At 48.1% G+C, this 25368-nt stretch overlaps 1 protein-coding gene across 2 annotated transcripts in view; it reads left to right on the top strand.

Moving 5' to 3' along the window:
* Nucleotides 1-25368, top strand: part of CASZ1 (castor zinc finger 1) — a 209081-nt gene that overhangs the window by 22145 nt on the left and 161568 nt on the right. Inside the window, exon 2 of one of the 2 annotated variants that reach the window (XM_075773495.1) lies at nucleotides 13939-14082. The gene's annotated coding sequence lies outside the window, so the exon portion shown is untranslated. Of the gene's footprint in view, nucleotides 1-13938; nucleotides 14083-25368 lie in introns of those variants that run through there. The other variant, XM_075773496.1, reaches the window with a different exon arrangement.

The raw sequence follows: 25368 nt of genomic DNA, 5'->3' as shown, positions 1-25368 counted from the left end.
TGGCAGAAGGCATCTCACCTCAGGGAAGTGATCTTCATGGGTTACTAGTTTTATCAGCAGTACATCCTTTTATACTGAGAGAAGGAAGAGAGGAGAGAAATTCCATCCGGCTCTGCTGATTCAGTGGAGTAAAGAGGTGGAATTCATTAGGAAAAAATTGTTTACGGCACAGTTTTAGTCAGAGGTTCTTCCATTTTAACGTCCTGCTTTTTTTATGATAGATTGTTTGAAAGACAAAGCAAGCACTAGCGGCTGCTTGGTGTTTTTGTTTTTATTTTTTCATTAAAGTTTAATTGCGTGACTTGTTATGTGATGTAACTTCTGGAAATGCCTGTTGTAGTTGCTTGCAAAATGATTTTTGATTTGTTATGTTTGACTCTTAGGTGCAGGAGTGTTAAACCTCAAATAGGTATTCAGACATGCATATAGAGAGAAGACATATATATATATATGATAGGTTTTGATTAATGGAAGAAAAGAGCCAAAACTGCTGTGAGAGAAGAATCTCCTTTATTCGAAAGCTTTTCTGCTACATCACCAGGACAGAGACTAAGGGCCTTAAAATTAGTATAACTGTAATTTATATCCACCTTAAGGACACTCTTTGCCTCCTGATCAGTAATGGAACCTTAAATATAAATGGATCCTCACCTTGCAAACACTCGAATATTTTCTTTACTCACTGAGGTGTCAAAGGAAGGGTTTCTATAAGGAAAATAAGACATTTGCATAAGTACTCACAGCATCAAACAACAGAGAATTTGTATTGCATAAACAACAACAATCACATTAAAATCATACTGCTTTAATAGTTTAGGAAAAAATACAACAAAAACATTGAAACTGTAGTAGATGTTGCTGTCTGTATTGGTATCGATTTCATAATTTGCATTGCCTTAATCTTGGGTGGGTGAAGATTAAGAATCTCCATGTAGAGGTATGCGTGCGCAATAAGCGGGTAACATCTTAAGCAGCTTTCCTGTGCCTGGAGATGATGATTTGAGGGCAGAATGTTTCCTCCATAAACTTTAGGTTTTGGAAAACAAAAGAGTATCTTTATAAATAAAAATCTTGAAAGGAAAACATCCATTAAACAATGAACCGGCGGCGAAAATGCTTACTTTAAGCAAGTTTTCCAAACTTGATGTGCACTGTAAACATGACAGCAGAGAGACCTCCAAGCACACACATGAAACTGACTTTTTTCCCACTGTCCAATACATCAATTCCCAAAGGAAATCTGGAGCGTAAGTGCTGAAAAAAGAGAGAAGGTAGAAGTGTTGATATTATATAATCGAAAGCCTTTTATGTATAAAACATTTATACCTGTTTAACTTGACATGTGATAGTTAAACTGATAGCCTGCATGGAAACAATTATTTTGGCTCAGTTCTAATTAATTAGTAACACATTTCTACAAAATCCAAATAAAAGTAAGAGAGGTAGCTCTGCATTAAGCCAGTACAAGTTTGTATGAGGTAACTTCTTATACACATTTTTAAAAAGCCATGTCTTTGAAATACTGTTAATCAAGTATGAAAAAGAGTATACAAGGAAATTCACTCTCTAGAACATTTGTGAATGAAGGTTAACATGTTCATAAAATGATGATAAAAAAATTAGTAATGGTCACCTTAGGCTGTGGTTCCTTTGAAAGAGAGCTGAGCTTCATCCAGGTAAAAAGCTATTCACTCGGAGCTGAGGAAAGGGACCTCACCTGAAACTTTCCCAGCAAATGGTGGGGCTGAACTGCTTTTACCTAGAAAGAAGTAGGGATTTCTTGCTTCCATTGGTTCTGCTCAACATGGAGGACTGATTTTCACCAGAACTGTGTGATGAGCATGTCCCAGGATGTGCTTCTGCACCCAGAACGTATGGTTGCTTCCTGCTATAGGTAAGTACAGGTTTCTGAAAAGACAGACACATTTTTTCTCTAGTTATCATCCTTGAAAAGTTTGTCCCTCTAATTTTATTTCTATCACAGATTTTTTCAGATTTTGTTACTATACATAATTTGTACATTTGTATTGTCTGTAAATTGTTTGTTCTGGACTGTTCTGCCCATACACCAGAGCAGGTAGGTCTAGAAGTGGACTCTGGGCAATTTTGTGTACAGGGCATCTGAACTTGTGGGTGTGTTTGCAGGGGTGGTAGACTCAGACTGTCTTGCTATTTCAGGATGCAGAAAAATATTTCTGTTCCTGCGGGCCACCTTTCTAGTGAGTCTTTAACTGAACCAGATAATTACCTAAGCACAGTCCTGGGCTGATACCTTGTTGAACAGCTTCCCTATTGTAAGGCGTCATTTAAAAAAAAAAAAAAAAAAAAGGAAGAAAAAAAGGCAAATAAAAAAATACAAAACAAAATACCAGTCTTTAAGTGGAAATAGCAGTCTCCCCTTAGACTGAGAAGTTTATTTAGCAAAGAAGGGGATAACCTAGTGGCTAGAACAGAGACAGAAATCTTATATTCTCCTAGCTCTGACTAAATTGCTATTTGAGTTTGGTCAGGTTACTTTAACTCCTTGTTTTCCCACCTTCACTGTGAAGTGAAGAATTCCCCTGTGGCATGTCATGCAGTAAAGCTGGAAGTTTGGGCAGCAAATATATCTGCATACATGGTGATTTTACGTTGGAAATCTGAGGCTGTCTCTGAGTTCCCGTGCACTTGCTCATTTTTTTCACTGAAATAACTCTGGCTTTTAAAACTAGCAAAAGCAATTAGTTCACTCCAGGGACCAATAGGTGGAAACATGTCATTTTAAAAAATGGATTTGGTTGTGGGGATCTCTGCGGCTTTGTATTAGGTTAGAATATTTCTGCTGCCAGTGATGTCTGTAGACACTGGGTATGCTGTGTGCTCTGAGAAAGCCAGAGCTTGTTCAGCCCTGTGGTCCTTGTGCAGTTGGTCTGACGGCATAATAATGGTCTTAAAGTACTGCACATCACTTCAGCATAAGCATATGTATGAAATGGACCTATAATGCATAATTGTAACAAGTAACTAGAATACTGCGTATGCACTTCTAAAATTGGCTGGGTTAATAAAATGTGCTGATTGCTCCCTGAGGATATCAAGGGACTGGATGATATTAGTAAGGGTCACCAGTTCAAATCTGGGGCAAGTTAGCAGTGACTGCAACAGCCGTGGTACATCCCCGTGTGCTTTCCCTAAGTTTCTCGTCGGCAGGTATCTGTATCACTGCAAGGCCTACTTTGGTGGCACCTGGATTAAAAAAGGAGGATGGCTGTATGTGGTGCTGACATGGGGCTTCAGAGACCACAGTGCTTTCCCTGTTCTGCTTGGGATTTCAGCCCCCCTTTCCTCTGTAAGGTTAAAGCACGAAGCTGCTCATCCACGTCCTCTGGATTCACAGACCTTCTGTCACACATCTTGCAAATCTGTCACCTTATTTACGTATTGGAAGCAAGAATTCATTTGAATATTGTGTTGTATTTTTAAACAAAGATGGTTGATTTCTAAGTTTCCAAGAGAAAGGAAACGCGGAAATACTGGCTATTGCTCTTGCTGACCACTGGTTACGGGGATTCAGGCTGCCAGTCCAGGACAGAGAGCATTTTCTAGCTTCCCTCGAGAGGCAGAGTATCACCAATATACCTGCAGAGTGCTGTTACATCAGTTTTGTAAAGGAAAGGCAACGGTCTCAAGCAGTAAGATAATATGAGATCACCACCTGCACCTCTGGGTGAGCAGAGGCTTCTTGGCTTTCCAGCTTATGCCTCAGGGCTGAGTGCTGTTTAGCAGGGGTCTCATGAGGGTATCAGTACGTTTGTGTGTGTAGAAAATCGGTGGTTTCTGGCTGCGCTCTCTGCAACATCCTGCCTCTCCAAGACACATGGGAAACTGAACAACATGACTTGCTGAGCAGGAGGGCAGCTTCTGGTCAGGTGCTTGTATTTTTGCTGCCTTAGCTGCTGTTATAAATTCCTCACTCTGGCCTTTCACTTCTGATATTTTTCCCTTGGCCAAATCAAAGACGGTTTTGTTACCTCCGGCTCCCTGCGGACGCGGCAGCTTCAGGCAATGAAATATGCTCCAGCCTTTAGAGGGAGGACAGGGGACCCACTGCTGGGAATCCGAGGTGGAGAAGGGTTCCGGGAACAGGACTGAGGATTTTGCCTTCGTTTCAGCCCTGGCTGCATCCGTGTGCATGTGCAAAAGCAACAAACCTGCTAGTTGTGTGCTGGGAGAATAGATAAAGGTGCTTGAAAGTGCTATGGGATTTATAACGTGGAATGAAAACCACAGAGCAGCATGTGGAGGCTGGCACTGAGACGTGCTTGCTCCTCCTTGCCACTGCCCACCTGGGGAAGTAAGGTCAGCGCAGTTCCTAAATTAATATATACTACAGTAAAATGGATGAATTGGGGAGCAGTTGTAATATTTGTGCCTAAAAGGAATAAAAAGAGGCAGAGGGGATTGCCTGAGGTTCCCCTTGGACTAGGAACACAGTCTTACTGACTGGACGTGGATTTTTAAGCTAGAAGTGAGATTGTGCTTTAGGCTTCTGAAGCTTTTTCCCCCCTTGTTTTTCCAGTGGTGCTGAACAACACTGGGATTCCAGATCCCTGTTTTCAAACTGTTCAAAAGCTTGAATGTACCTCTAGGACTAATACTGAGACCCAGCTGACAGTCCCTGGTGCACAAGAGGGAGAAGAGATAAGCACTTTGCTGGAGTCTGAGTGAAGCTGTGGAATTTGCTCCTGTGGCTGCTAATGTTTGGTGTTTGGAAATGGAGAGTACTGAGCCCACTCTGATCTTCTGTACGTAACTGTGTTGCTACTCGTGAACCTGGGAGCACAGAAGTGCTTCTTTGGTCTTTGCTGTCAATGGCAGGAGCCCTGAAAGGCTGCAACACAGCATGGATGGCTCTAGACTCGTGGAGTTCCTGGGGGAATCCGTCATCTTCCCCCATGAATGACTGCTCTCAGTCTTTGATGATGTCTGGGAGAAGAGGAGCGTGAAGCCCAGCTTGACTGAGAGGCAGTGCCAAGGATCAGGGAGTTACTGTGAAGGGTAGAAATAACTCAGATCCTGCAACTTGATCATTATATTCCCCCTAGGATCTGGTCGAGGGCCATAGGATTTGTTTCAGAGCTGAGAAGTTGAGGGATGCTCAGGAGGTTCCCTGAGGCTGCTGGGTCAGGGCCCTTTGCACTCTGTAGGAACTTCCTTTTTCCCCACACGTACATCTTCAACTGCAGCTCGAGCAGCTGCTGTTTGAAGGAGGAGGGAAGGGCGGGAGTTTCTCCTGGAGGGGCTGCCCCTGTCAGCAGCCTCAGGCGGGTGGAGGGGGGAATCTGGCCAGCGAGCAGGCGAACGCACACAGAAATGATGCTGGAAGCCAAGGCTAGTCCTGCTGATGTGGCCCTTTCTCCTGCAGCGGATCATAAAATATGGCTCAAATTTTCATTACGGCCTCTATTGATTATCTTTTGGGACAGATGAATTATAGGGAACATTAAATTAAAAAAAAAGGGGAAATATTTGAATGAGTTTGGGAGGTCGATGCCAGAAAGGCTGACGCACCAAGCCTTACCGGCACTTGCCTGCTTCATGGGCCTGCTGGGCCCTTCCTGTGGTCCCCCTTGGGGGAGCGCCTGTCCAGGGAGCTCCCCTTGTCTCCGCCAGCTGCCTTTGGGGAGCAGCAGGCTCTGCAGTGGCCATGGGCTATGCCTAGGGACAGCCCAGACGCAGAGGCGGTGGCTGGAACGCCTGAGTGCTGCTCCTGATGCCACATGCTCTGCCTTCGCTGGGAGGTGGCCCTGGGGACCTTCCAGTTAAACACTACTCGATTGGCGGCTGGCTGGCGCCTATCTTGGGATTCTCTTACAAAAGGGGAAAACAAGGGGCTGTGGATGGGAAAAGGCCAGGTCATTGCATTTAGAGAAAAATTTGGATCTGGTGTAAATACTGGAAGCCAACAATGAATCATAAAAGTTGTGATGGGTGTTCAAAGGTTTCCCTCCTTCCCTGAACAAGGAGAAACATAGCTGCCTTCATCTCTCATACATTGAGGGGTCTGTATTCCTCTCTCCAGGGTTCATCGAGTGCAGGAGCTGATTCTTGATGTGGTTTGTGGTCAGGGACTTTTGACTCCAGGTAAGAGAAGCACTAGGATCAAATCATCTGACAGTTAATGTGGCAGACTGAAGTCAGAAGAAGAGAGATCTTGCTTCTTGCTGACTCTGACCAGCTCTGATTTTGAGGATGATCCTGGAACTTTGTTCCTGTGGATTCTCTGTGCCTTTTCAGCTTTTCCAGGTTGTACAGTATGCCACATGACGCTCTGTGCTTATCTGCAGGAGATGGCCTGGTAAGGCTTTATCCCCCACTCGCTTCTCTGTATTCCACCAGAGTGGGTGAGATCCTGCAACCTGAAATGTCATCAGCAAACTTTCAGCAGCTGAAAATGGGAAATAATTGCTGTTACCTCTTTCAAAAGAGCCACAGTTCAGAGCACTGTTCCCTTTCCCAGTGGTAGCAGCAGAGTCCTGGAGCAGACACTCGCAGGAGCTGGGTGGCTTTAAAATCCCTTCTCTGTGCTTTGTTCCTGGGTTGTTTTCTGTCAGTCAGGCCAGCAGCCAGTGCTTCTGAGGAATTCTCTGTTTTCTTTTCTAAGATTGAGAAGAATGCAGCCAGGGTCCCTCTCCAGCCACCCGCCTTCACACACCAGCTCGCAAGACAAACATTCCCCCTCCCAAATACTCGCCTGCATCTGGACATGGGGTCCTGCATGGCTGACCCAGGGGGACACCCCTTCTCCAATCCCCCTGCCTGCCTGCCACCAGCTGCCATCTTTCCTTCTGCGGGTCAGAACAAACACCCAAGGCGTGATATCTGCTTTTGAGACATTTGCATGTGTTGTGGTGGGTGCCTTTTATTCACACGTGTGCAGATTCCCGTTTCTCCGGTCATGCGGCCATTTGGCAGGGAGTTTTGCCAGCCTGCACATCTGCGTGTGCATGCTGCAGCGGCAGAGCTGTCTCTGCCTGCGCCATCGCCCGCACTGCCGACCTGGAGGAGCACAAGTGCTCCGGGTGTGCACACTCTTTGGCTGCGTGCAAAATGACTCGTGCATGCCCTGGTGTGCTTGTGTGGCCTTTTGAATCAAAACGGCATTACTAAAGTGTGAGCGTTCACCCTTGCTTACGGGAGATTTAGGTGCTGGTGGACCAGGCCACCTTTCTGAGTGCTTAATGCACACTTGCATGTACGTGTTTCACTTCTTTGCAGATCTGTGCTGATTTCACAAGCCATCCACAAAGCTTTGGCTTCACCTGGGCAAATGCAAAAGGTGGTGGTTTCCATGGCTCCACGGCCTCTCTCAAGCGACACACCCTTTTTGTGTAAGCTGGCTCCCTGGAGTCGATTGTTTTTTGGCAAACAGCTTCATAAACTCCTCCAACAATTAAGCTGAAAAGAAAAAAAAACACACAACAAACCCCATGCATTATGGAGTGAGACAGCAAACAGGTTGGAGCAACTCCCCCAGCCAGCTCTGTCCCCACCAGCTCTGGAGCTAGCCCCAAGCCCCCGTGCCAGCCCTGGCTGCACTTGCTGGACTTCGTTTTGGGAGGTGCCTGGGCTGCTCCAACCCACCAAACTGCAGTGAGCTAACAAACGTGAAGGAAAAGGTCATGTTATTCACTTTTATTTTTTCAAAGCTGCAAACATCCCTCTCTCTGGGAGGGGAGGCTGCACAGATGCCAGCTCTGATTAATTTAAATATTTACCAATCCCATTTTTTTTTAATTGTGTATGTTTGCGCTCTGTTTGTGTCCCATAAAATACCTGGTGTTTTGGGCGTACCCCGTTTGCAGGGTGCATGAGATCACACTGAAAAAATGCAGTGAAAAACATTTTCATGCCACGACACATCAAATAGGATTTTGAATTAAGATGAAGATTTTTTCCCCCTTTTTTATCTCTGAAGTTTGGGTGAAAGGGTTTTCTTTTTCTATTTTTTTTTTAAATTCTTTTATTTAACTAGGAAGAAAAATTGCCATGGAAGTTCCTTTAAAAGTTGCTTTTGCCTCATCTCACCATGTCAGACAATGAAGGCAACTGTTTGTGCTGGTCAGAGCGCCCATTAGTGTGTATTTCTGTGCTATTGTCCTGATGGCGGTTTGTTCCAGTGGGCAGGCAGTGAGAAGGGGAGAAGTCTTGAGTCTGAAAGCCAGTGCCAGCTCTGAGCTCCTGGGTGAGCGATGGCAGCTCCACTCCTTTCCCTGCCTGTCGCTTGTCTGTCTGTCAGACTTGCTCTGAGGCAAGTGATGTCTTTTGCTGTCTGTGCATCCCTGGCACGGGGTTCCGTGCTTTTCAGGGGAGGTGGCTGAGATGAATGAATGACCCTTTGGTGGGTTTGTGTGCCCCAACACAGAGCTGAGCGCGGTACAGGAGCCACTTTGGGCACAGGGACATCATGGCACATTGTCTTCTTTGGTATGGGATTTTCTATGTGCTTTTGGCCACAGGGGCTTGCAGTCCTCTGGGAGGGAAGTTTTATTTGTGGGTTCAAGCAATGAAAGCACTACTGACATTCACCCCACCTCCTTTTAATTGGTTTCCATGCCCATTGGGTCATAGTCTGGTCCCAGCGACATCTGGGAAAGTACAGAGCTGTTCCTTGGAAAAATAGAGCATCTCCAAACTGGGAGCAGCGCTGCTGGGATCAGGATCCAGCCACCTCCTCTCTCTGCCCTGTGGTTAGCAAGCCAGGCAAGTCTGGTCCAAAGCACAAGTCTTTTGCAGGGGCTTTTTGGTTTACTGTGCCTATCAAGGACCATAGCTTGAACCTTCCCACTGGGAACCACAAGTCTTGAAGCTCTGCCTCAGGAGAGGCTTAGGGGGACAAGGGGGCAGAGGCAGTAACACTTCTGTAGGTGGGGCTCAGGGACAGCTGGAAGTGGTGCACGAGCCAGATGTCAGCGCTGGGATGCCAGGGGCACAGCTGCCTTGTTAAAAACCTTAAGGCTGTCATTGGGGCAGGATAGGATGTACATATGTGGCTGTCTGCTGGGGGGGGGGATTTCCACTGCTAGAATTTGAATCCTCTGTTCCTGCTCTGCTGTGGGGAAAGGAAAAGAGAAGGGGAAAAATTAGGGTGGGTGTGCAGGGAGGGCAGCAGTTGTCTCATCTGAGCCATTAGCCAGAATTTGAAATTGGACCTGTTACTTTTGAGGAATGTAGGGCAGTGGAGGAGAGATGTTGTGTGAATGTGCACGCGGCTCTTGCTTCAGTGTCCTAGGAAAATGCCAGAGCGTAGGATGGCAAGGAGTAGTAATTACCCCACAGCTTCAGCTCCACCACTGCACTCTTTGATCACTTATTACTTTTCTATTCCTTCTGCTTCTTGCTGTAATTGTTACAAAATCTCTCTGCTTTGGGAGGGGTCCAGGACTCCAGGGCCCAATTGCATCTGCCCTGATTCAGAAAGTGGGTCATGCTGCTTGGTCTGGGAAGAAGATACTCATCTTGCTTAGCATGATATTTATTAGGAGATAGGGAAGGGAATGCAACCACGCTGTTGCCTAGAAAATTGCTCTGGGGGGATAGCGAAGGACTTGTGAGGGCAGAGCACAGAAAGTTCTTGCGCACCCGGTGCCTGCTGAAGCTGTGCCACGTTCCCTGCGCCGGTGTTGCCTGCTTCCCTCTCAGTGAGATGTGGTGCGGATAGATGGCAGGACGAAAGTGGAACTGGGGACAAGGAAGGGATTTGTAGCTCCTCACTCAGCAGCTACCAGGCAGTAATGGGCTTTTTACCTTCCTTGGAGTAGAGGCTGGTGGGAATGGAGGGAAGGGAAGACCAGATCTGGTTTGTTCATAGAGACGTGCTGTTTTCACAGGAGCAAGTGAAGACCTAACCTGGTTGGGTTTTACTGCTGGACAAGTGACCAGCTCTGTTCTGCACCCCCTCCAAATACATGGCAAGTGTGGGTACTCGGTGTGCTGTGTGATACAGTGCCCTGAAAGGCAAGAGCTCCCCTGCTAAGAGCAATTAGAAAACCTGGATCCAAAGCCTCGAGTAATTTCCTCTGTGCTGTATCTATCTCTCATTAAACAACAGAGAGAAGGAAACTCAGTAAAAGAAGCAGATGATGATACGCCCAGTGTTGCTCCAGCAGGGTCTCACAGTAGGGACTCTGCCACAGACCGCCCTACTCGTGGGGGGTAGAAAAGCGCAGCTGATCCTGCCAGTCTGGCTGGGCCTGTGCTGCTGCTTGCTGTGAAATCACCCTCAGGATTATCCAAAGGAAGAACTGGCAACTCCACTAACTTGGAGGGCCGGATCCTCAACTCATTTTAAATTGGCATGACTTCACTGAAGCCACCGAAACTACACTGATTTTACACCAGGTGAGGATCTGGTCCAGAATCTTCTGAAAGAAGAACACAAAGAGGGCACAAAACAGAGGTGTGATAGAGCCCGCTTACAAGACTGGGGACTCCTGAGTGGAGAGTGGGTCAGCAGGTCATTTCCTTATGTCTTGGACAGCTTCAAAGGGCTCTGAATTCATGTGGCTATGGGAATGCCAAAGCACAGCTCCCTCAGGAGGGGGGGGGGGACACCTGCATCTTTGCCTGCACTTTGAAGTGTGTGATGGCAGGGTTTGGCGAGAGCATCCAGTGTTGCCCTGCCAGCGTTTCCTGTTCATAGCTTTTTAGTGGCAGTGTGGTGAGAGGGGTCGGAGACACAGTGAAGACCCTCACCTCTTGATTTGGCCTGTTGTGAACACTGCTAGGCTTGTTCTCGTGGGTGCTGTAAGCCTGGCCCGTCTTGTCCCGTACATTCAACACCAGTAGTATCCCTTGTGGCGTGTGATGCCGTTGGCTGAGGCAGACCGGTGGCTGTGGCTTTAGACTTACACCACTGCCACTGCAAGTTTTAATTTCTCCGAGCCTGTGAGATGATGGGAGGAGAGTTTCCACTTCAAGGAAGGAGAGTAGCCAGTGTCCGTGTACCAAATGACTGCTTCATTGGGCAGCGTTAAGCACGTCTCCAGAAAGTGTTGGTTCCTGGTGTGGCAGGCCAATTTTGTTTTCCCAGCTCTGCACCTCATTCTTAGGTGGGGGTATTATGGGATGTATGTAAGAAGGTACGTTGTCATGTGTTCCTAGAGGAGGTTGTTTGCTGTAGCACTGGGTCTTGGGACCTGCAGGGATGCACAGAATTTCCTCCAGCCCCTGGCACGCACTCATATCCGGGGTGGATCTGGATAGGGTTTTAGCAACTCCCAGTGCAGCAGCTCAGGGCCGGAAGTGAAGAAGGGATAAAATATCCAGCTGAAACTCCTGTAGGATGTAATTACCTGAGCTGGAAGCTGGCCAGGACAGCAGGTATCGTGCATCATCTGCTGGTGGTATCAGAAGCACCCGGCATTGCAGGAGAGTGGTCAGGACTGAGGAGTGACGTTGTTCGTGCGAGAGACAGGACCGCTCCCTCAGGGCTGCCTCTGTGGGCATTCAGCGTAACGGCTTTTGAAGTCACTTGGTGTTTGTTTCCATGGCTGTTCTGTGCACGTACCATGGTGCCTATAAAATGCTCTTGGGAAACTACAGCCCATGGATAGATGGCCCTGTCCTGACGCTCATTCAAATGCTCCTGCTTTTCCATTTAAAAGAAAAGAGGAAAAAAGCTTAAACAAAACAAAAAACCAAGGGGAAAAAAAACCACCAAAGGAAATTGACTTCCCAAAAATTACACTAAGCTAACATTTGAGGCCTGGCACAAATCCATCACAGCCAGGAAACTCAGAATTAACCAGTGCACTCCCATGGCTGCCGGGAGGGGCTGCACTCTGGCAGCACAGGCTGAAGCTTTAGAAATTGGAGGCTTGGGGTTGAAAGTCCTCCCCATGTCTCTGAAGCACAGCAGAAGCTTTTTTCATGCACCTTCATGCATGCAAAAAAGCAGCATTAGATGCAGGGGCAGCTTGAAGCTTCGAGGAAGGAGTTAACACCAGGCTCCTGGTGCTCGGATCTGACAGCTGAAAACCAGCACCTGACCCCGGGCTCATTGCACCAGGACTTTCCCCATGGCCTCTGTGTTGGTGGAGCAGGGACAGAGGGGTACAGCAGGTACCTGCGAGCTGCTGCTGAGGAAGCATGAAAATTTACACCCTAGCCCAGGTTGCAAGTGAGGACAAAGTTGACTCTTCTTCGTTCCCGCTTGCACATGACGCAGCATAGCATAAATCATTGTGATTGACAGCTTCAGTTCAGTTCAGGTTAGAGGGGAAGGAAGGGAAGCGCAGGTCAGGCCGGGGGGCAGTGCCGGGGCTGTCTGTGCAAGCAGCGGGCCCGGAGCGGGTCACAGGAAGAGGCTGCGAGCAGAAATCGTGGCTGGTGCAGCGGGTCAGAGGTGGCCTGAGCTGGCAGAGCGGGATGGAGGGAGGCTTGCAAAACACCTGCTGCGTGCTCCTCGCCTTGGGCTGATGCTGCGTGTTTGCGAGGACTCGTTTCACTCATCAGCTTTGAAAAAGAAGGGAATGGGCTCCTGTACCGACTGCTGCAAAGAGGCTGGCGCCGTGCTGAAAGCGGGACCGAGGTCCAGCTGTGCTTCCGCTATCCCCGGCCGTGATGGGTTGCCAGCCTGCTTTTGCTGTGAATTTTCACAGCTTTGGGGTACTGCAGGCAGAAGACATCATGTCAGAGCTTTGATAGTATCTAATTTCAGAGGCTGGGGGAGGTCGGGATGTGTTAAGGCTGAAAATATTTACAGGTTTTGAAGTTGAAACGCAAACAGGAAAAGCCCTTTAAAAAATGAGTGTAGTGGATATTCAAAACAGGGATTACCATGGAAACGCCACAATATTTGCTTAAATTGACACAAAGGTTGCTGGTTGCAGGGTTCTGACTTCTTTGGCTCCATTTTCTTTGGCCCGGCACCTATCACAAATTGATCTCAACAACCCTCTTTTGTTTTGCTTCTTTTATTTTTGTCTGATGGAAATTAAAAAAACCACCACCACCAAAACCCTCCAGTCTACAAATCCCACCTCACAGAAGAGTCTGAAGCTTCTGAGCTTCTGTCAAATGTTGGAACCAGGACATTTTTTAATTTTGTAAGTAAGGGAAAAGTTCTTGTTCTTTTCGTATGTGTGTGTATCCATTTCCTCCAATGCAGGAAATAGAAGGGAATTGTATAAACTGTCTAGGGAGAGCACGGAGAAGGGTGAAACCTGTTGCAAAGGTAGCAACGTGTATCCAAGAAGCTCAGGAAGGGAAGTGGGACTTTTGTTGTCCACCTTTTGGACCGAAATTTGAGAGATTTAGTTTCGGTTCCAAATTCTGCCTCAGATTTGCTGAGTGACCTCTGACAAGTCACTTACCGTGTGCCTCGCTAAACTGGAAATAATAATTCTTCCTTTGTCTTGTCTGGTTATATTTGTAACGTCTTTGGGGCTGAGGAATTACATTTGATGTGGGGGTGTACAAGACTGACGCTAGAGCTCTGTCCTACTGGTGGCTGTAAGACAAACACAGGTGAACGATTCCCCCACAACAGACGGATGGCAGCATGATCTCTCGTGTACAGAAACGCTCAGCTGGCTAGGAGGGGAAGCTCTTTGCAATAAGTGGCTTAGTACTGTAGGCTGCTTCTGCAACTGATTGACCTGGATTTTTTTCTGGGGAAGGTTTGAGTGTGTGGCCTACCGGATGGTCACTTAGGTGGTTTGTATCTTGACTTTTGTGTTGCTAGCACCACACATGGCAGAGAAGGAGATTGGGATGCAATGCGTTTGGCAGGGTGTGAAATGCCTTGCTTTGCTGGACTGTTGTGTGTGACCAAGGGCTGAGGTCTGTGGGTGGCTGTGGCATTTGAGGACGGCGTCATTGCTTGGGCTCGTGATTCACCTGAGCTTTTGTACTGCTCAGTAGGGAATATTCATTTCCTTTTGAAACTCTCCTCAGGGCAAAGAGACTTCACCAAGTGAAGGGAGGCCATCAAATTCACACTGTCTTCACCTCAGACCACCTCCGAAACAAAGAACCTGACTTCTCTCCTGGCTTTGTACACTGGAATGGACCTTGAAGCCTGTGACTTCTCAATGCAAGGTACTGGCTTTTGTTCTGTGATCAAACCCTCTACTCTGACATAGGACTGGAGTGAGTGATTTTGGCTCTCCAGAGCCTCTATTCCAGTTCCTGGGGAACCTCTAGCCTATAAAGTTTACAAGAGCTGGTGAAAGTCATTGGTTTGGGTCATAAATGCATGGTGGGGTGTTGGTTTATCTTGGGCTGGCTTACAAGTAGGACTGGGTTTACCCTTGACATCACTGCCCATTTCTGCACAGACATAGGCCTCTAGCTGACACAGCAAAGCGCCGGTTTGAACAGCTCCCTCTCTTAGCCTCCTTCTTCCTAATGAGTTGGTGTGCAGTATTAACAATTAGCTAAGTAGTACGCCACAACAGGCTAGCATGGGAGACCCCTGGGTAAGTATTGTGTGGGACAGTTTCTGATTGACTTGTTTCACAAAAGAAGAGGAGTTTGAGGATGTCTGTGGTCACGGTGAGAAACTCAGAAAGATTGTGAGGGGGTGGGACTCTGTGTTTGTAAAAGCCATTTTACTTTCTTCACTGCTTGGCTCCTGTCACAGCTTCTCTACAAAGAAAGGTATGGCACAACACGGCCTAGAAGAAAGCAGCTGTAGGATAACAACAGTGGGATAATGTATTTCTTCTCAATGATTTGGGTATTTGGGAGGTACTTGGTGGCACTGCCATGCTGCTGCGGATGGAAGGGGCTGAGGATCCTGGCTGTGTCTGGGCTTTGTATGATGTTATGTGTGCTCTGTAGAGGGTAGAGCTTTCGTCAGGGGCTATCTCCATACTGTGCTGTCAACATTAAATGATGATGATGCCTGAATGAAGATCAGCAACCTGAAGTGCCTGTGGGGGTTGTGTATCACTGTGTTACTCTGTCTTTTGCTGCTGTGCCATAAATGATACTGGGCAAAGCAGTGTATCCAAAGCTGTTGTGAGCCACAGGTACAGCTGAGACCTGAACTAGAAGGATCAGGGTGGAGGGAACTGTATTAGCTTAGCAAGAGGGAAGAGAGAAAAGTCACAGAGCTAAGATGTTGGTCTGGGGCTTCAGCTATCCCTGTCCGTCCCTGGCTGTGTGTGGCACAGGGGAATTTACTCATGTTCTGAGTGCCCTACCTTAAAGAGCAACAGCCGTGATCCTCTAAGGCTCAGCAGGGCTTAGTGCTTGCCGCGTGTTCAGAGCCTACAGAACTAAATGCTTTCAGTAAACCTGCCAGTAAATACAGTATGCTTCAGGATGGGATATGGGTGAACTGTACCTTCCCACACCTTTCTAGTGCTGAAACTCCTCCAGGGTCTGGCATGCTTTATTTGGAAAGCTTGGGTTTGAACTATTAATGTAGGGAACTCTGGCCTTTATCCCTGTGTGAGCTGTTCTGGTGCCTGTGTCCCCTTTTAAAGCAGTGGCACACACCTTCTTAGGCCTCCAAAGGCGAGAGAGCTTCCCAAATCGGAGCTCTGCCTGAGGGAATTGGGTACTGAAACATGAAGAGCCTTGAGATTTTACCAAATAAGATACAAATTCTCAGGTTTGACTGCAGCAGGTGAATTTCCTGCCAAACATCCTTAAGTGCCTCTCCAGAGATGCCCAGCATCCAGGGGGAACTACTCTGCTGAGGAAGCTGCTGCATAGGTTCTGGGTCCATTTTTCCATCAGAGGAAGCTTTTCCAGTGACCCCTCTCACAGATTTCTGCTGACGTAGCTCCTGGTATTGAAAGCCCTGCATGTCAATCTGGCAGGGACCTGGGATGAGCAGGATCTCTGAGACAAGAAGGCAAGAGGAGGAGACTGATATGTCAGGAATTCTTTGAGTGCTGAAGTGAACCTTAAGGTTCAGGTTCTTGCAGATCAGTAATCCTTTTCGATGTTTGCCTTCTCCTCCTAGTACCTACTGGGTGTGTTGCCTGTACAAAGCTGAGTGTCCTTCAGGGGCTGTTTTCTGAGGGACAGAAGCTCATTAGAAACAATAGAAATATTTCCCTTGACTCCAGCTGTTTTCTGAGGTCCCCCTAGTTGTACAAGCATCACTTCAGCGAAGGGAGATGCATTTAGCCTTTCAGGCGTGTGGCTTTGTGTTCACTCATGCTCTGGACTAGAAATCCCTGTGTTCCAGTCTTCAGCCCTGGAGCAAGTTGTATGGCTTCTACTCTCAAAACAAGCTCAATTTACTTTGGGCTACAGAGGCTGTTTGCACGTTCTCCAGAGCCCATCCCTAGGCTGTGATTGCTATTTCACTCTGTTTATAAGCACAAGCTGGCTGTTTAGTCCTAGAGCTATAAGGGTTGGAGGGAGTTTTCTTATTCAGTTGATGAAGGGTAGCCTTTTATACAGGGAAAAGTAGTAAAAAAAAAAATGGGAACAGGATTAGAAATACCTTCTGAATTTGCAAAATATTTCCCCTTGTTTCAATCCTAAAGTAAACCTAAATTTGGGGGTTAACTTGAGCTGACTGCGTTATTTTTGCTAGGATCCTTGGGATCACCACATAGGCACAACTGCTAAGGGAGCGAGGTGGGAACTCTGCCTTCTGCAGAACTGCAGCTGGCCCAGCCCAGCTGGCCCTGGCGGCTCAGATCCTCAGCTGGGTTGGGGAATATGAAACAGCCTTGCAAAATCATTGTGGAAATTTACCTGTGTATGAAATCAACTTGCCTGCCTTTGCCAGGAGGAGTTTAACTTGCCCATTAAAATATACATCTATTTATGTATTACTTGTTCTGTGAGAGAAAATTTTCCCAGGCAGTTACAAAACTCAGTCTAGACTGTAACGTGTGGCATCTGGTGGTAACATGCCATATACATATATCTGAATACAGTATCTACTGTATCACCCTGGTTGGGAGCTAATAGCACGTATCTTTATTATAGCGAGGTCTTTCCGTTCACAGCACACTCTCACTGGATAAAAGTTTGGCCCAGTTCCTGCCTGCACTGGTCTGAATGGGGCTCTACTCTGCCTGCTTCCATCCAGATAAAGCAAGGCAGGCATTTCCACGCTGCCTGTTCTGACCTGTGGCCCCATGGTTCACCTAGGCTGGAGGCAACAGTTCTCGGGCAGAGCTCTTCCGGTATGGATGAGTTGAGGAGAGGGAAGATGTTAAAAGCCTGTCTGGGATAAGAGCAGGGTTGTCACATCCATCTGCTCAGGCCCTGACGAGCAGCTGATCCATATTGTTAACATATTGCCTGCCATATGGGCTAGCTCAGCTCTCCAGGAACGCTTGGGAGACCTGACCTCTAGTGTGACAAGATGTGAGCATGAAGGACGGGTTGACAACAGCCCTTGGGTCTCGGAGTGTGAAACTGTGTTTCAGCCACTTCCGCTGCCTTCCCTTGCATTTGCTCGCACGCTGTCTCTGCCTGCCTCTCTCCCTCTCTTCTCTCTCTCTGAGGGTTTTTTCCTCCCTCCCCTGTTTTCCGCATCCCTGGTCTGCACTAGATCAATGACCTTCACTCATAACCAGACTGGACAGTTCTGACTCCCTCCCCCGGGCCTTCGATCAGATGTTTGGTTGGCGGCTGTGGAAAGCTGAATGGGGGGAAGTCAAAGGAGGGGAAAGAGGATCATGTGCTTGGCAGGCCTTATAGCTGTCCTTACCATATCTGGTCTGGGAATGGGACTGAAGCCTGATCACTAAGGTCCTCAGCACCTCCTGCTCACTTGGAGGCAAACGCTAATATAGCCTCCTATGGGAAGGCCAAGTGCAGCAATGGGGTCTAAGCAGGTTGAAAAGACTCCTAGGTTCAGAGAAGGGCCTTGATACCAGAGTTTGAGCAGGGAACACTTATAAGGCTCCTGAGAGACACAGAATGATTTCGTTTCAAACTAAAGGTGGGCACAGCCCAAAGCCCTTTCAGAAGCCCTGCTATGCCCAGCAGCCAGTGATTTAGCAGCTACAGCCATCCACATGAGGAGGAATTGTTGTCTGAGGTACACAAGCTGAAGAGGTTTTCTGGCAGTGAGGAAGCCAGCTGAGCAGGATCCGTCCCAGCTGTCGAAGGAGCTCTGAGTACAGAGCCCGTGGTGCAGTGAGGCACAAGCACAGAGCTCACGTGTATAGATACATGGAGCAACTTAGCCCTAAAGAAGCCCAGTGCTTAAGTGGGGGCCAACAGTTGCCTGGGTGACTGTCACGCAGGAGATCAGCCTGCCCCAAAAACTCGGATGGAAAAAGGATGTTCAGTACTGGAGGAGACAGGACTGGGCCAAGCCCTCACAGGTTCAGACCTTGCTTTCCTTGCCACCTTCAGTCGTTCTTCTGACTTCATTGTATTCTCAGTCTCCTAGAGCCATTGCTGATGAAGATGGCCATCTCTTTCGTAAGGCTTCTGTCTTCACACTTGAACTTCACGGAGGTTAAATCCTGGCGCTATTAAAGCAAGCACGAGTTTTGCTGTAAACCTCAGTGGAGTCAGGATTTCAGCCTTGACTCCTCCGAAGAGGATCAAGATGTTTCCCAATCTTTCTTACCCATCACCTCTGTCAGACCTGCAGGCATAACTTATTTGTCTTTTAGTCTCCCCAAATAAGGGTTGGGTCTTGTTTTTTTTTTAAATGCCTGTCCTGTGAAAGTCAGTATCCTCAAAAAAGCTGTGATTTCGCCCTACTGCTCTTCATAAAGGTTTTAGACTGGTTTAGGTGCTTTTATCACTCTCCTTCCCCATATATCTGCAATTGCAATGAGCATTAATAGTGTTTATTTGTAGAGAGGAGCCCACTGAGGTATTGCAAAATAAAACACAGTGATGAGTCGTGGTTTATTTACTCAAGCTTCACTGATGTAACAAACCTGATTTTATGCTAATAATGACTCAGAAGCAGAGTTGGGAGGAGAAGACGTATCTCCTGATTCCTTTAGCCATCTGACAGTATTTCTTCCTGTCCTTACTGGATCCAACAGCAGTTCTTTCAGCTGGGATGCAGGCAGCAATTCTGTGGCACCCCCACAAAACAGCTAGCTAAAAAGAAAAGGTTAATAGCGCTCTGCCAGTTCGCAGGGTTCCACTAAACATTTAGGAACACATTCAGCTCTGGTAGGCACTGTACGTGGGGCCGTCCATCTGTCTGTCAGGCAGCTGTCCAGCGGGAGCCAACGGGGACGCTGACCTGCTGGGGTTCCTCAAGGAAAAGCGGTTGGAAAGCACTTGGAGCAATCAGTGCTAAGTATGCACATGAGTGTTCAAGGGAAATGCATGTTCAAAATGTAGTTCTTAGAAATCTGTTGATAAAAACCAAAAAATTTGAAAAATGAACAAATACTGTAAAGTGAATGTGATCTGTTCTCTGATGTCTTCTACTGGGGGCTCATTCCATTCCAGAGCTGGTGCTCAGCCCATGGGGCAGTACTGGAGGTGAGGCTTATCTCGCTACTTGAGCTGAATACGGAAAGACTGTTTTAGCATATTGCCTCTGACAAATTATGTATTAATGCTGGGGCTTTTTTTTTGTTATTACTGCAGTTATATATTAACCATTAAGAGCCACAGGTAAGCCATCTGCTGATGTAAAGCAGCAGAGCTGCATTTTCAGCCAGCAGAACTATCCTGATTTTTGCCAGGGCAGTATATGATCTGTCCCAGTGTCTTTCTTGTGATTCTTGCTGAGTTTGTCTTAGCTGTACATTAATAGAACATACAAGAGAAAAGAGGAGAGGACAAACTAAGGTGAGTTTGAAAGTAAAATGAGCAAACAATATTGCTAGCCTTGTCCTTTCAGAAGTCAAAAGCTACTTCCCTCCTCCCCCCAATTATAAGACTTCGTGATACCAAGGTTTCTATGTGTTTAGGATGCACACAAATCACATTTCAGGTTGCTGTGCCCTGCAAGTGGGAGAGCACTATACATACGTTGTTGTACAAAACAAAAATCTTATGTAACTTGCAAGATCTCAGACTTTAAGAAAAACATGAAGCGTTGCAAGGTTGACAAGAGTTGGCACATGGGAGCAATTCCTGCTTGATTACCATGTCCCTGAAGTGTGCTGACCTAGAGAACAGCCTACTCAGGAACCTGGTTGCCCTCCTCCTTCACCAGGGCTAGTTACAACAGGAGCTGAAGTCAATCGCCCTGAAGGCCGGGAATGTTTTGGTAGACTTGTTTTACTCGGGGTGGTTCAGCAGCGAAGCAGCGCAGATCCTACCTGAGCTGGTCAGATACGATGTGGGGCAGAGGGGGTTTGTCCTCTCCAACATCTGATCTTTGAGGAACTGATAGCAGGACATCCTCAATCCCTGAAACAGTTAGGGATAAAGGTAGAGAAATGTCCTGGGGATGGAGTGAGGAGAGCTTCTTGGCAACTTCCACTGTAGCAGCACAGCCCAGCGCTGCTGCCTGCCCTGCTTGTTCCCCGAGGCAGCTGGGTCTGGCATTCCCCCCAAGAGGCTCAGGCTCCTTCCTCTGCACATGAGACTGTTGTAGCTCTGGCTTTCCCATCCCAGAGGGACCTGCTGGACTGTGAGGGGTGCTTCCCCCGCCTCTCCCTGACTTCCCAGCACTCCTAACCTGGGGGTGGCCAGCCAGGGGGAAAGTGTGGTTACCCTCCCCTGGAACTGGCTATCCAAGCAGGGTCTGAACAGAGACCATTCCAGGTGCGTGCGGAGAGCACTGAGCTCCCAGGCTTTTGGCCCAAACTTTGAAAATCCACCCAATGCTCCCCTAGCAGAGCTGCCTCTCACCCCTTTCCCAGCTGCAGAGAGAGATGAAGGTGCCTCCTAGGACCCCACCAAATCAGTCCCCTAGCAACTTCTGGGCTTGCTCTTTGAACTCTGCCATGCTAGCTATCCTCCCTTTGTCCTGTTCTCTCTTACCCAATTTTACTCATTCCCCTGTGCCACTTTTTATGGGTTCGCTAGAAAGGAGAGGAGATTTTTCTTTCCCTTGTTTGCTTCACTCCATTACTCCCATCTGTTCATCCAGGCCCTTAGTCTCTTTGTTTTTCAGAGTTGTATGGATTTGGGCTCTCTATTTGCTCTCTAGGATGCTCTTCTGGACAGGGCTGGTATGGGAAGGAGGTCTGGTTCACAGGCCAGCGTGAGGGGTGGGGAAAATGTGCCTCTTCAAATTAATCAGAATTTTCTCCTCCAGAAATGCTAATGGGGGAAAAGCAATTAAAGCAGCCTGTTTTTTATTAAGTAATCTGTGTTAAGAGCTTGTAATGAAGTTTAGTGCCGTTGTGACTCAATATTTCAGCTTCATCGGTTTGAGTCAAAACAATCCAAAGTGGGAAGGGAGCGAGGAGGTGAGCTGTTCCCCAGCATTGGTCGCGCTCTTTCCAGCTCACTCTTGCAGGCTTTCCAGTATAATGCCTATGAGACCACTCACTCCTTATCCTGCCCAGGAGGGCTGTACTGCATAAGAAAGGGGGCTTTAAAACCTGCACACACAAACTGGACGGCTGCTTCTGGTTTAAAATATGTGTTCTTGAAGTGGGGATGACCATGGCCCCTTAGAACAGCCTTTGCTTTGTTTCTTGGGGTAGTTGCAAATACCAGGTTTTCTGTAGGGCAGTGTGTGGACAAGGGATGGCAGAAGGGAGGTGGCAGCGAGGAGCTGTGAGACCCTCCAGCTGAGTGCTGCATATCTCTGAACAGGTTCTTAAACCTTTTCCAACATCTGGAAAAGTTTTAGCTGCCACAAAGTGAGGGTGGGGATGGCTCCTGCCATTCCTGTCCTTTGCACCTCCGGGCCTGCGCTTGCTCCCCTCTGAGCAGCACAGCCCTGTGACCAGGGTTGCAAACGGCTGGGGGTGTGTGAGCAGCTGTGGAAGTAGCCTGTCTCCTCCTCCTCTCCTTCCTCCCACTACAAGAGAAGGCAAGAGAAAAAAGGGACAATGTCCCTTTAAACAACTACATGCCAAGCCTCTGCCGTCCTGTTTTATCTGAAGTCCAACCGCATGTTGTTCCAGGGCCGATCCGCTTTAGCTAATTAATAATCTGACAGGAGCCACCCAAGGGATTAGCTGCTGAGACGAGCTAGACCAAACCCCCAGCAAATGAGCCCCACACTCCCTGGGGACTCAGAGGTGACTTTGGGGGGCAGGGGGCTGCACCACATGCAGAAGGGTGTCGAGGCCCTGAAGGGGATTTATGGCATCTGGGAGGTTGAAGGGGGAGGCAAGGGGTTACAATTTATGAGATGTAAACTAATAAATCAGTTAGTTGAGGAGGGGAAAGGGGGAGCACCAAATTAAAAGATAACGTCTTAAAGGAGCAGTGTAAATTGATGGCGCTCCTTGTGGCAGGGGACACTGGGAGAGTTCCCAGTGCGGACCAGTTGTAGCTTCCTGTGCACTGGCTGCCTGAGAGAGAGGAAGAGGGAGACTGCAAAGCGAAAGAAAAAAGTGTGTTGATGGGGATTGAGAGGGAGAGGGATGCATTTTTGTGCAGTTTATGCAAACAGATGATGGATTGGCTTTTGTGACAGAAGCAGCAACATGAAGGAGGGCATGGTCACAGAAGACGGGGGCTCTGGGTGGTTGAAGTGCCCCTGACCTGAGAGGAGTTGGTGGGTAAGGGGGTGCATGGTCATCCTCTGCACTTAATCACGTATGATTAAACTTGTCAGGAACTCTTTGTTTGCCTACTTGTTCAATTGAGATTAGTGGGGTGGGTCAACTTGAAGCAAGACAAGTTACTATTAGGAGAGCTGTCTGAAGACAGAGTGATATATTTTCTTCTCCAAATTTGCCTTTTCAGTGACTCTTCAGATAGTGACGGGGTTTGGAGTTTGCTCCTGAGGCAGGTGTTTGGTTTTGTTCTGGAGGCTTGCAGGGGTTTGGAACTTCCTGGTGGTGGAGGTCCATTTCAGAGTCTCTTCTGATTTCAGGAGCTGTGTGCCTGCTGGGTAGGGTAGTGGCCTTGGGCATAGGTTTTCCCCTGCCTTTTCCACTGACCAGTCCCAAAGCTGTTCTGCCTATTGCCTTTCCATACCGGTCTCTTCTGTTGCCTTGAAACCTCTCCCAGGCCAAGGTTCTTTCTGAGAGCATGCCCAGGCCTCAGCTCTCTCTAGGGGCTGCTCTAATGCAAATGGTAATGCAAGATGGGATTTCCAAAAGCCTTCTTAGGGAGATTTGTAATCCCTGCCCCATGACGGTGCTAGACACAAGCTAATGGAGATGGACCTGTGTGGGCTCTCTCTGCAGACCCAGAGAAAACCTCTGAACCCTTGCCAAAGGCCAAGCTTTTGATGTTGTTTCTTGCAAGGGCAGGAGACTCCTTTATTTTCTCCATCACCACCTAACCTGCAGCAGACCCAGGGCAACCTGTCCCCTTCCCTAGCCGGGGCTGGGGAGCGAGGCTGTGGAGCAGCAGGCGGTCCCAGGAGCTGGGCGAGCTCCTCCTGCCCCACCCCACCCCACAGCACCCTATGGCCTGAAGCCAGCCGGAGCCCCCGCAGCCAGCCTGGCATGAGCCACAAGCAGCTCTGAGGTGGTTGCTGGGAACGCCTCTTTGCTGAAGGGGTCTTGGGCTCATGTGGGAGCTGCCCTGGGGGAGCTTAGCGCAGAGCCTGCAGATCACCCTTCCAGTGGGGCAACTGCATTAAGCAAACAAAACTCATCTGACTTCTTCTACATACTTCCATCTAGACAGCTACTTTGCAGCTTGCAGGGTCCCCAATACATACTTGTTGGTCTGAGGCTGCTTCTTGTTGTGATCTCAAAAGGCAGGGAGTTGAGAGGCAGCGGTCTTCTGCCTTACTGGAACTGAATTGTGATCCTGAGCCACCTTCCTTTCTGGGCAGCTTTGCAGGCACTAGCTTGGGCCTGGGCTGCCAGAATGGTCTAGAGCCGCTGGAAACCTCTCTCTGCCCTCCTGCCAGCGCTGCGCCATCCCATCCCATCGCATCCCATCCCTCCTCATCCTTCTGTGCTTATGCAGCCTTGTGGTAGGAGTGTGTGGGGAGGCTGTTCCGGAGGCTGGGCTGGCAGTCGCGCCGTCGCAGCCTCTCATACACACAGCCGCGGTTTGGCCTCCCTCCTGCAAAGCTGCCAGTGGCCCACGCTGCCTCCTGACCAACATCATTAGTGCGGGTATTTATATTTCATTAACAACATTAAGCCAAAATGGTATTAAAAGCAACACCAATGATAAATAGCTTATTAATAAACAGGGAACCGGCTGCACCACGTGCAAATTCAATCCCTTCCTAAACGTGTCTCTACCACTAAAACCAGCCATTTAACTCCTGCTATCCTGGAGAAATTTGAAGGATGCTTTGGGTGAGGATGGGAATCAGATAAAAGCAGGAGGTGGAGGGACACAGTGTTGTGTAGTTTGGTCCTTAGTAATGCAGCTGGCTGGGGTCGGAAGGTGCAGATCTCTCAAAGTGCCACTATATTTCCACTACTGAATGGGATGCATTTATTTCTGTGTTTCTAGTGTAATTTCAATTGTGTTAAAACAGCAGTAGTATAGAGAGCATGAAACAAAAAAGCAGAGAGATTTAAGAGCTAAGTGAGCGTGTCTACCTTTGATTTTACTGTCCTCTGCCCTGTTTCACCTACACACTTTCACACACCTCTCCCTGGCTTGGGCAGTACCAGCCACTGCAGCCACCAGCACAAAATCTCTTGCCAGCACCAAGCCCAGTCTCTCCCAGTGATCTCTGAGGCCAGCCAGCCCTATCCTCATTCCTCCCTGTGTATTTATTCTAGGGATTAAGAATGTTAAAAATGTGGCTTTTCTTGTAAGCTTGTCAATCAGTTTATTATTTTTATTTTTTGTTTTTGTTTGCCCCCAACTCCTTATTCTCTGAAATGACTTCCCATGCTCCTGCCCCACCCTAAGTACAAAGGCTCTTTTATTGCTCTTCCTGCTCCTTCTTTCAGCAGTAAATTAATTGCCTCAGAAACTTGGATGACTTTAGAGTTGGAGGCCCCCCCCTCAAACCACCTCTGGGTTTCTCAGAGGAGAGGTTCCCCTCTCCAAACACAGCTCGTGCACTTTCCCAGCAGGGAGGACGCGGTGCAGGGCTTTGCCTCGCTTGATCACGCTCCTGCCACACTGCACAAGCTGCTGCCTCCTTTGCATCCAGACACACTCCCCTGCTCCCAGGGCAAATGGGGTGCCCCCACTCTCCCACATCCAGTGTATGGTCAGCAGCACGTGCAACCTGCACCCAACACCCCCCACACGTTATCTCCAGAGGCAGCAGCGGCAGGTCCTGGGCATGCTCCTGGCCCCTGCTGCTTGTGTAGGCGTGCTTTGCATGCAGCTCCCAAAACCTGTGCAACTCTCCATCTGTATTGCTCTGACTGCATGCACCTTGCTGGCTTAGGTTGCAGCCATTGCAGG

The sequence above is a fragment of the Balearica regulorum genome, chromosome 21, assembly GCF_011004875.1.
Source record: "Balearica regulorum gibbericeps isolate bBalReg1 chromosome 21, bBalReg1.pri, whole genome shotgun sequence".
Taxonomy (NCBI): domain Eukaryota; kingdom Metazoa; phylum Chordata; class Aves; order Gruiformes; family Gruidae; genus Balearica; species Balearica regulorum.
Note: the sequence above shows the minus strand (reverse complement) of the source record. Positions and strands in the feature narration are given on the sequence as shown.